The 9,556-nt window shown below is 42.5% G+C and overlaps 1 non-coding gene across 1 annotated transcript; it reads right to left on the bottom strand.

Moving 5' to 3' along the window:
- Positions 1-1,083: 1,083 nt before the first annotated feature.
- On the bottom strand, positions 1,084-1,190 carry LOC145013436 (small nucleolar RNA R71). Its single transcript, XR_013664996.1, has one exon. It is a non-coding gene; the product is annotated as a small nucleolar RNA R71 (small nucleolar RNA).
- Between the last annotated feature and the right edge of the window lie 8,366 nt (positions 1,191-9,556).

Here is a 9,556-nt window from a genome sequence, read left to right as displayed (position 1 = left end):
TATCAATCTATACCACTTAAAGATAGGTTCACTGCCTTTGTGTGCTCAATTTATTAATACAAAGTAGGGATAAAACTATTTGGTTTTACACACATCAAGTTTTTGGCGCCGTTGCCGGGGAACGGTTCTAAATAATTAAGTTAATTCCTAATTTTTTCGATCCTTTGTGTGAGTTTACTTGCATAAAGTTCATTTATTGCAATTTATTAATTAGTAATTAGGTTTTAGTATCTGTTTTAGTTAGTTTAAAACTTAGAATTTTTTTTTAAATACCACTGATACTCGTCGAGTGCAATCGCACCTACTCGGCGAGTAGCAGTTTAGTCAGCAGTAGATTTTCTTTATTTTTACAATCTTTTTGTTCTTTTTACGTTTTTTATTTTATTGATTTCAGGACTTTCATGACCAGAGGAGCAAACACACCACTGGTACCCCCGTTTGAAGACCCCGAATCCGCATTGAAAAGAAACAAAGGGAAGGACGTGGAGAGTTCAAGCACACCAAAGAAATCACCATTGTCCAACTTGAAGACTGTTTTTGGGAAAAAGAAGAGCAGTAAATCAGGAGCTTCTAGCGCTTCTTTGATAATTGAGGAGCCAATTCAAGAAGATATTGGGTACGAGACCGAGGAAGAAGAGGAGGCAACGTACGAGCAAGAAACCGAGTCGGAGGCAGAGTTAGCGTTCACTATGGCTAACATTGATGAAATCCCCATGGGAGAATGGAAGAAGAGGATGTGCGACGACCATGGCTCGGGACTTGTGCAACCCGCAATTCCCACGACTGCTACCTTCGAGCTAAAAGGTCATATCCTAGCTTCACTCAAGGAAATACCTTTCTATAGGAAAGATCATGAAGATGCCTACAAACATTTGGATGAAGTCAATGATGTTGCTGATTACTTCAATATTCCAAATGTAACCCGCGAAACTCAACTACTTCGTATGCTTCCGGTAACCTTCAAGGGTGCTGCTAAAGACTGGCTCAAGTCACTTCCCCCCCCCCCCCCCCGGATCAGTCACTACTTGGGCCAAGATGAAGGAAGAATTTATTGATCACTTTTGCCCACCATCCAAGATAGCCAAACTGAAGAAGGCCATTGCAAACTTTAAACAACAAGCTGGCGAGTCTTTATATGAAGCATGGGAGAGGTACAAAGGTCTGCTAAGAAACTGCCCACACCATGATATAAACAGCCAGCAAGAAGTATCCATCTTGTATGATGGAGTCAATGTCACAACTCGGCAGTTGCTAGACTCGCAAGGTCCACTTACAAAGAAGCCACCCCCGGTGATTAAAGAATTGATTGAAGAATTCTCTAAACACTCTAGAGAATACCACAACCCTAGGAATGATGTCACGAGGGGAGCCGCGTATGCTGCTACTGAAGACTTATCCGCGGTCATGGCCATGTTAAAAACCATGGATAGGAGAATGGACAAAATGGATCAAACTATCCATGCTATTCGGGTGGGTTGTGAAAACTGCAATGGACCTCACCTCACTAGAGATTGCGATTTGGATGAGAATGGCAACAAGAAGGCACAAGCATGTTATTCGAGCGGTGACCGGTATGATGAGGACTGGCGCAAACAAAAGAAAGAGTGGCTGCCTTACAAAGAGTACAAGAAGGCCAAGGAGGAGAAGTATAGACAAAAAGGGAGAGGCTTTTATCAAAAGGAGGAGCCGGTGCAAGAGAGGAAGCCAAGCTTGGAAGATATGCTTACCAAATTTGTGGCTGCTTCCGAGAAAAGACATAGTGACCATGATGTTGCTATCTAAGAAACAAGAACCATGCTCAGGAACCAGCAAGCATCCATCCACAACATAGAAACGCAACTTGGGCAACTTTCTCAACAACTTAACCAAAGGTCACCGGGTGAGCTTCCTATCAAAACCAAGAACAACGCACGAGGCACACAAATAAACATTATCACAACGAGAAGTGGGAAGATCATCACTCCCCTGGCCCTCATTCGAACTGAAGCAACCAGGGACTCGCAGAAGGAAGGAACGGAAGAACAAGCAGAAAACCAAGATTCACAATCTGAGAGTTCTACTCACCGAGTAGGGCCGATGGACTCGGCGAGTACCCCATCAAAATCGAATGAGCAGCCTCCCTTGAAGCCATACCAGCCTCCAATGCCATACCCAGCCCGAGCCAAGAAAGAGAAGCAGGAAGAGGAATATCAGATGTTTCTAGACCACATTAAAACTCTTCAAATCAACATTCCTTTCATTGAAGCCGTCATGCAAATGCCCAAGTATGCTAAGTTCCTTAAGGAACTCCTCACCAATAGAAGAAAGATGGAGGAAGTGCAGAAGGTAGTGTTTAATGAGAACTGCTCCGCCGCAATACTAAACAAGTTACCAAAGAAGAAGGGTGATCTAGGGAGCTTAACTTTACCTTGCCAATTTGGCAACTTGGCTGCAATTCATGCCTTAGCTGATTCTGGAGCAAGTGTGAACCTTATGCCCTACTTGTTCTTTAAGAAGCTAGACCTCCCGGAGCCAAGGCCAATTCGCATGGAAATTCATTTGGCAAACAAGACTGTCACCTTCCCAAGAGGCATTTGTGAAGATTTGCTAGTGAAAGTGGACAAATTTGTCTTTCCAGCTGATTTCATCATTCTAGACATGGAGGCGGATCCGCAAGTGCCGATTATCCTTGGAAGGCCTTTCCTCAACACAGCTAGCGCTATCGTAGACATGAGAGATTCTAAGCTCACCTTGCGAGTTGGGGACGATTCAGTAACATTCGGGGTAGACCAAGCCATGAAGTACTCAAGGAGTAGTGACGACACGGCATTCTCAATCGACATGCTCGACGAACTATTGGAGGAAGACATACCTGAAGATTCCAACAAGTTTGCAGCTTTGGATGAAGCATTTGACCCAGAGAAGGACTTATTAGAGATTGAAAGACTGTTGGAAGAAGCGGAGTATGAAGAAATAATGAAGCAATCTGAGAGCCCTACTCGCCGAGTAGACCGATCTACTCGCTGAGTACATCTGAAGAAAAGCCAGAAGTCGTGAATGCAGCTGCAAACTCGCCGAGTACCATACCTGAACTCGGCGAGTCCGTCACTAAGACCAACCAAATGGAGCTTAAAACCTTACCTGACCATCTGGAGTATGCCTTTCTGGAAGAAGGAAATCAGAAGCCTGTGATCATAGCCGCGGATCTATCCAAGACGGAAAAGGAAGAACTTGTACACGTGTTGAAGAAAAGGAAAAGAGCCATCGCATGGAGCATCTCCGACATCAAAGGAATAAGCCCATCCTATTGCTCTCACAAAATCAATTTAGAAGAAGGAGCAAGGCCGGTGGTGCAACACCAAAGATGATTGAACCCGAACATGCAAGAAGTCGTCAAGAAGGAGGTGGTCAAGCTCTTAGATGCAGGAATCATCTATTCCATTTCCGATAGTCCATGGGTGAGTCCGGTCCAAGTGGTTCCCAAGAAAGGAGGAATGACGGTCATCACCAACGAAAAGAACGAGTTAATTCCGACGTGAACGGTAACTAGTTGGCGGTGTGCATCGATTATCGAAAGCTAAACGATGCCACTCGCAAAGACCATTTCCCCCTTCCTTTCACAGATCAAATGTTAGAGAGACTATCGGGCCATAGCTATTACTGCTTTCTAGATGGGTTTTCAGGGTATTTTCAAATACCCATAGACCCAATGGACCAAGAAAAGACCACATTCACATGCCCAAGTGGGACTTTCGCCTATAGACGCATGCCTTTTGGACTATGCAATGCACCTGCGACATTTCAAAGCTGTATGACCGCCATATTCCATGATATGGTGGAAAAATTCATGGAGGTCTTTATGGATGACTTTTCTGTATTCGGATCTTCTTTCCATGACTGTCTCACAAATCTTGACTCAATTCTTGCTAGCTGTGAGAAAACCGACTTGGTCGTAAATTGGGAAAAATGTCACTTCATGGTCAAGGAGGGTATAGTTTTGGGACACAAAGTCTCTAAAAAGGGAATTGAGGTGGATCGGGCAAAGATAGACACCATTGCCAAATTACCCCCACCAACTAATGTGAAGGGCATTAGGAGTTTTTTGGGACACGCAGGTTTTTACCGGCGTTTTATAAAGGACTTTTCCAAAATCACGAAACCTCTAACACAATTATTACTAAAAGATGCACCCTTTAATTTTACTAAAGAGTGTTTAGAGGCATTTGAATTTCTAAAGGAAAAATTAACTAATGCCCCGATCATTATAGCACCAAATTGGAACTTACCCTTTGAGATCATGTGTGATGCTAGTGACTATGCATTAGGAGCGGTCCTTGGTCAAAGGGTTGATAAGCACTTTCAACCCATCTATTATGCTAGCAAGACCTTAAACCCCGCCCAAGAGAATTATACTACTACTGAAAAAGAATTGTTAGCTGTGGTTTATGCTTTTGACAAGTTTCGCCCTTACTTGGTTGTATCTAAAACCACTGTTTTTACTGACCACTCGGCTATCAAGTATTTGTTTTCCAAACAGGATGCCAAGCCAAGACTAATACGATGGGTGCTGCTTCTTCAAGAATTCGATATAGAGATACGAGACAAGAAAGGAATGGAGAATGTAGCGGCCGATCATTTATCTAGGCTCGAGAACCCACAATTGCAAGAAGATAAGGATGGAGACGAGTTTCTGGATGAATATATTATGGTGTCCGTAGGAGAGGAGCCATGGTTCGCAAACATAGCTAACTATTTAGCTACAAATTATGTCCCGAAGGATTATAGTAGTCAACAAAAGAAGAAATTCTTTGCGGAGATAAAATATTACTTATGGGACGATCCATACCTCTTCCGAAGCTGTGCGGATAGAATTATAAGAAGATGTATGTTCAGGAAGGAAAGTCGAAGAATACTAGAACATTGCCATAGCGGGCCCACGGGAGGACATCATGGAGCACACTATACCGCAAAGAAGATCTTTGACATTGGGCTCTATTGGCCTACAATCTTCAAAGATGCAGCCCAATATGTCAAAGAATGTGATGCTTGTCAAAGGGTGGGAAATATTTCATCTCGAAATGAAATGCCACAACATAGCATTCAAGTGTGCGAGGTGTTCGACATATGGGGCATTGACTTCATGGGACCTTTTCCCACATCCAAAGGAAACAAGTACATACTAGTGGTGGTCGATTATATCTCAAAATGGGCAGAGGCGCAGGCTTTACCTACAAATGACGGACGGGTAGTGGTACAATTCTTAAAGAAACTATTCTCCCGGTTTGGTGTTCCGAAGGCCCTAATTAGTGACCGAGGCACACACTTTGCCAATGATCAATTGGAAAAGGTGCTCAAGAAATATGGGGTGACCCATAAGTTCTCCACGTCATACCATCCACAAACTAGTGGACAAACTGAAGTGACCAATCGAGCCTTGAAGCGTATTTTAGAGAAGTCGGTGGGAAGCAACCGCAAGGAATGGTCAGATAAATTGGATGACGCGCTATGGGCATTTCGTACCGCTTTCAAAAAACCTATTGGTACTACACCATATAGGTTAGTTTATGGAAAGCAATGCCATTTACCAGTCGAGATCGAGCATAAGGCATATTGGGCTTTAAAGAGGTGCAACTTCGATATAGAAGAATTGAAGACAAACCGTTTGATGCAAATGAATGCCCTTGAAGAACTCCGAAATGATGCTTATTCTAGTTCGTGGCTCTATAAAGAAAAGACCAAGAGATGGCATGATAAAAGAATCAAGAGCAAAGACATTCATGAAGGCCAAAAAGTATTGTTTTTCAATTCCCGATTAAAACTTTTCTCGGGCAAACTCAAATCACGGTGGGATGGTCCCTTTTTAATCAAGACGGTGTTTCTACACGGGGCTATAGAATTGATATCAAGAGACGGCACACCATTCAAAGTCAATGGTCATAGAGTGAAGAAATATGAAGAAGGTGTCCCCCGAAATGAAGGATTGGATGAGTTGCTACTGTGCGGAATTGCAAACACGTAAACGGGGCGGAGTCCAGCTAATGACTCCATCAAAAGAAGCGCTTCTCGGGAGGCAACCCGAATTCTTTTCTTTATTTTTCATTTTTTTTTCATTCTTCTTCGTTTATTCTATGTTTCTAAGTGCTTGAGGACAAGCTATGCTTTGAGTGTGGGGTGGAGGGGCTAAACAAATGAATTGATACATTAAATTTGGCCAAATTACAAATTTTTTCAACCTGTGACATCTACTCGGCGAGTATATCGATTATACTCGGCGAGTAAATGCCCGATTGCAGCCAAAAGTTGATAACACGCGTGTCTACTCAGCGAGTAGACCCATTCTACTCGGCGAGTAGCCGGTTCAAACCTAGTAAAATAAAGTCTGTAAAAAATGTTATTATTCACCAATTCATCCCAACACTCGCCGAGCACTTCCTCTCAGCTGCCTCTCTAAGCATTTTTCAAGATCTCTCCAAATTTCTACTTGTTTCTCTTCATTCAAGCAACAAGGTAACATCTTTACCCTTTAATTTCATGAAAGGTTCAATCTTTATCACAGATCTGCCCATATTTGATATGATTTCGGATTTGGGGAGTTTTTCCCAATTTCTAGGGTTTTGATTTAGTCATGAATTAGATGTTGTTAGGAGTAATTTCTTCAAGATCTATGGTTAGATAAGTAATTACAACAAAACCCTATGAACAATTTGGACTATTGCACAGATTACACAGATCCGATCTCGATCTGTCAAGAAGTTCATACTACTCGCCGAGTAGGTTCGTGTACTCGGCGAGTAGGTCACAATCAGATCATATATTTTCTTGTTTTAATTATTGGGTGTTGTTTGTTGCTGTGTTCTTGATATGTGTATGCAGGTAGCATGGCAAGAAGAGGTCAATCTTCACGTAGGGGAAGCCATGGTGATATGCCATGGTTAGCCTTTCAACAAATCACCTCCAAATCATCTAAAACTCGAGCCCTAAACAGGTTGGAAGCACTTCGACAGAAAGAAATCCACCTACCAAATGCAGTGGATTGGGGATGGATGGGCAATGTTGGCTTGGAAGAAGAACTCACCCCATACTTGGTGAAAGATTGTAACTTGGGCTATGCCAACATCACTTGTGATGGTTGGTTGCAACTGTTCAAAATCCAAGAGCCGGTATACGCGGAGTTGTGCTGGGAATTCTTTGCTACTATCTCATTCCGAGGTGGTAGTGAGTTTTACAATCCTAACACGATCTCGTTTTCTTTGGGTGGGGAGCTGCGACAATGTAGCATGGTTGATTTCTCTTGGCGGTTGGGCATTTACGACCAAGACATGGCGATGACGGATTATTTTGAAGCCTTCTTGGAGAATACCTACAAAGAACTTCCCGAGGAGGTGGTGGCATCAACATGGTGGAGTACAATTGCTAACCGAGTCTACATACCTTCCACTACTCAAGAAGGTCATATCTGTTCTCTGATCCACCGACTCATTCACCGGTTCGTTGCAAGCACGATCAACATGCTGAAGGATGGGGAAAAAGTTCCCACCCTTGACATCTTCTACTTGTGGAGTATCATCACTCCATACGTCTTCTGCAACCTTCCGTACTGCATTGCTAAATTTCTTGCGGAGGGGGCGGTCAAGGAGAAGATAAATGGGGGCATGTTCATTACTCGACTTGCTAAATCATTTGGGATCTTGGATTTTCCGCAAGCTCAAGCGTTAACGATTATCCACCCTCCTCCATTCAACACTGCACTTTATAGGAGGGCTCGGATAGTTGAAAATTTTGGTGATTCCTTTACTATTTCGAATGAAGATGAGCCGGCGGTCCCCGAGGAGCCGGGAAGGCGGGTTCGGCCAAGGAGCGAGCGGGTACAGGAAGACCCACCGGTTATTCCGGTGGAGCATAACGAGGTTTGGAACCAAGTAGAGTACCGACACTACTTGGATGATATTGGGCGAGGGGTTAATTACACCAATCAATCCTTCGAGTATCTTTTCCAACAAATGCACATTGCCCCGAGACCTGGACCCGGCTACCCTTATATTATGGGTTGGGACGAGAGGATGCGAAGAAGGGGTGGAGAAGGAGGTAGTGGAGCAGGAGGAGCCGGAATGGAAGAGGAAGATTGAAGATTTTGCTTTGCTTTGTTTTGTTTTTTTTATGATGTTTTGTTTTAAGACAATTGTGGACATGTTGGATTTGGTTATGTGGTTGAAATAATAGTGTTACTGTTAGTTTTCTTTTCAGGTATTGAAGCTAGGAAGCATGCTAATTAGGAAGGGTCAAGAGAGGAATGAGAGTCTTTATGAGTGATTATGGAGTCTTGTTCCTAGGATTGAGTCCGTACGAGTCAAGAGTCTTATGGAGTGTTGCTGCTTAGGAAATTCGTGTGAGAGTACATTTATATTTCCATTTCAACACCAAAGTCAAGAGATACAGCAGTTCAAAGAAATCTGGAAATATACGCCCTACTCGCCGAGTGCACTAACACTACTTGGCGAGTACATCTGCTTTTACACGAACTGCTTTGCCATCGAGTTCTACTCGCCGAGTCTTCACGCCTACTCACCGAGTAGCCTGCTTCAGGAGGAGTTTCTGAATTGCTCTGGCTAATTTTTTTCTGCACCATTCATATACTCTTTATGAATTACTACTGAAGATTTTTCAACAACCCTGTTCCTTGGAGTTTTTTCGAGCTATCAACCACACGAGACGTATGACGCCCGTGCCATGGATGAGCTGTTCCCATGGTTAAAGTCAATAGAAGAAGGAGTTGAAGAGGAGAGTGTCACCCTAGCGACTGCTACCCCAGGGGAGTTTGTTCCAACTTTGTCTCTATTTGCATTTTTAGTTGGTATAATATGCAATGAGGGCATTGCATAAAATAAGTGTGGGGTAGGGGGTTAGTCACATCTTAGAACACTTAGAATTTTAAAAAAATTGTTGCATACCAAAAAATGCTTAGGTCTTAAATTAGAAAATTTTGGTAAAAAATTAGGATTCCATATTAGAATTGTGTTAATAATTGCATGAAAACCCAAATGTTTAGTTGAGCCTATATACGTTCTAGTGCATTTGTGGCTTCCTTATTTCAGTGAAATCATGAGACAAAAACACGACCTTGTTCAGCCTGAGGGATGCAATACGTTTAGCAGCCTAAACCTGAAATGTATCCAGGAAAGTTTTTATCATTAGCCAATAAAGGTTGAGATTGAGCGCCCCTGCTTAAGCATGTAGGGATTTGAGTGAAAAAAAATTGAGAAATACATGAAGAAAAAAAGAAAAGAATTACTAGAAAAAGTTATAAGAATTTTGGAGCAAATGAAGTGAAGATCTAAAGATCAAAGTTCCAAGAAATCCAAAAAGTTGAAGATACCAAAAGTCAATACAAGTTGGTGAATTCAAAGATATCAAAGATCAAATATCAAGAAAGTGAAGAATTCAAAGAGCTCCATAGTGGTATCAAAAAGTTGTAAAACTAGAATATGTATGCTTGGGTTGCTCAATTAAAAATACCTTGATGGTAAAGAGATTTTCTGAGGATGGATTCGGAGGGTTGCATAAAATGAGCATAGTTCGG

This window comes from Lactuca saligna, chromosome 8 (assembly GCF_052625555.1).
Source record: "Lactuca saligna cultivar CGN05327 chromosome 8, ASM5262555v1, whole genome shotgun sequence".
Lineage (NCBI taxonomy): Eukaryota > Viridiplantae > Streptophyta > Magnoliopsida > Asterales > Asteraceae > Lactuca > Lactuca saligna.
This window is presented reverse-complemented; position numbering and strand designations above follow the sequence as displayed.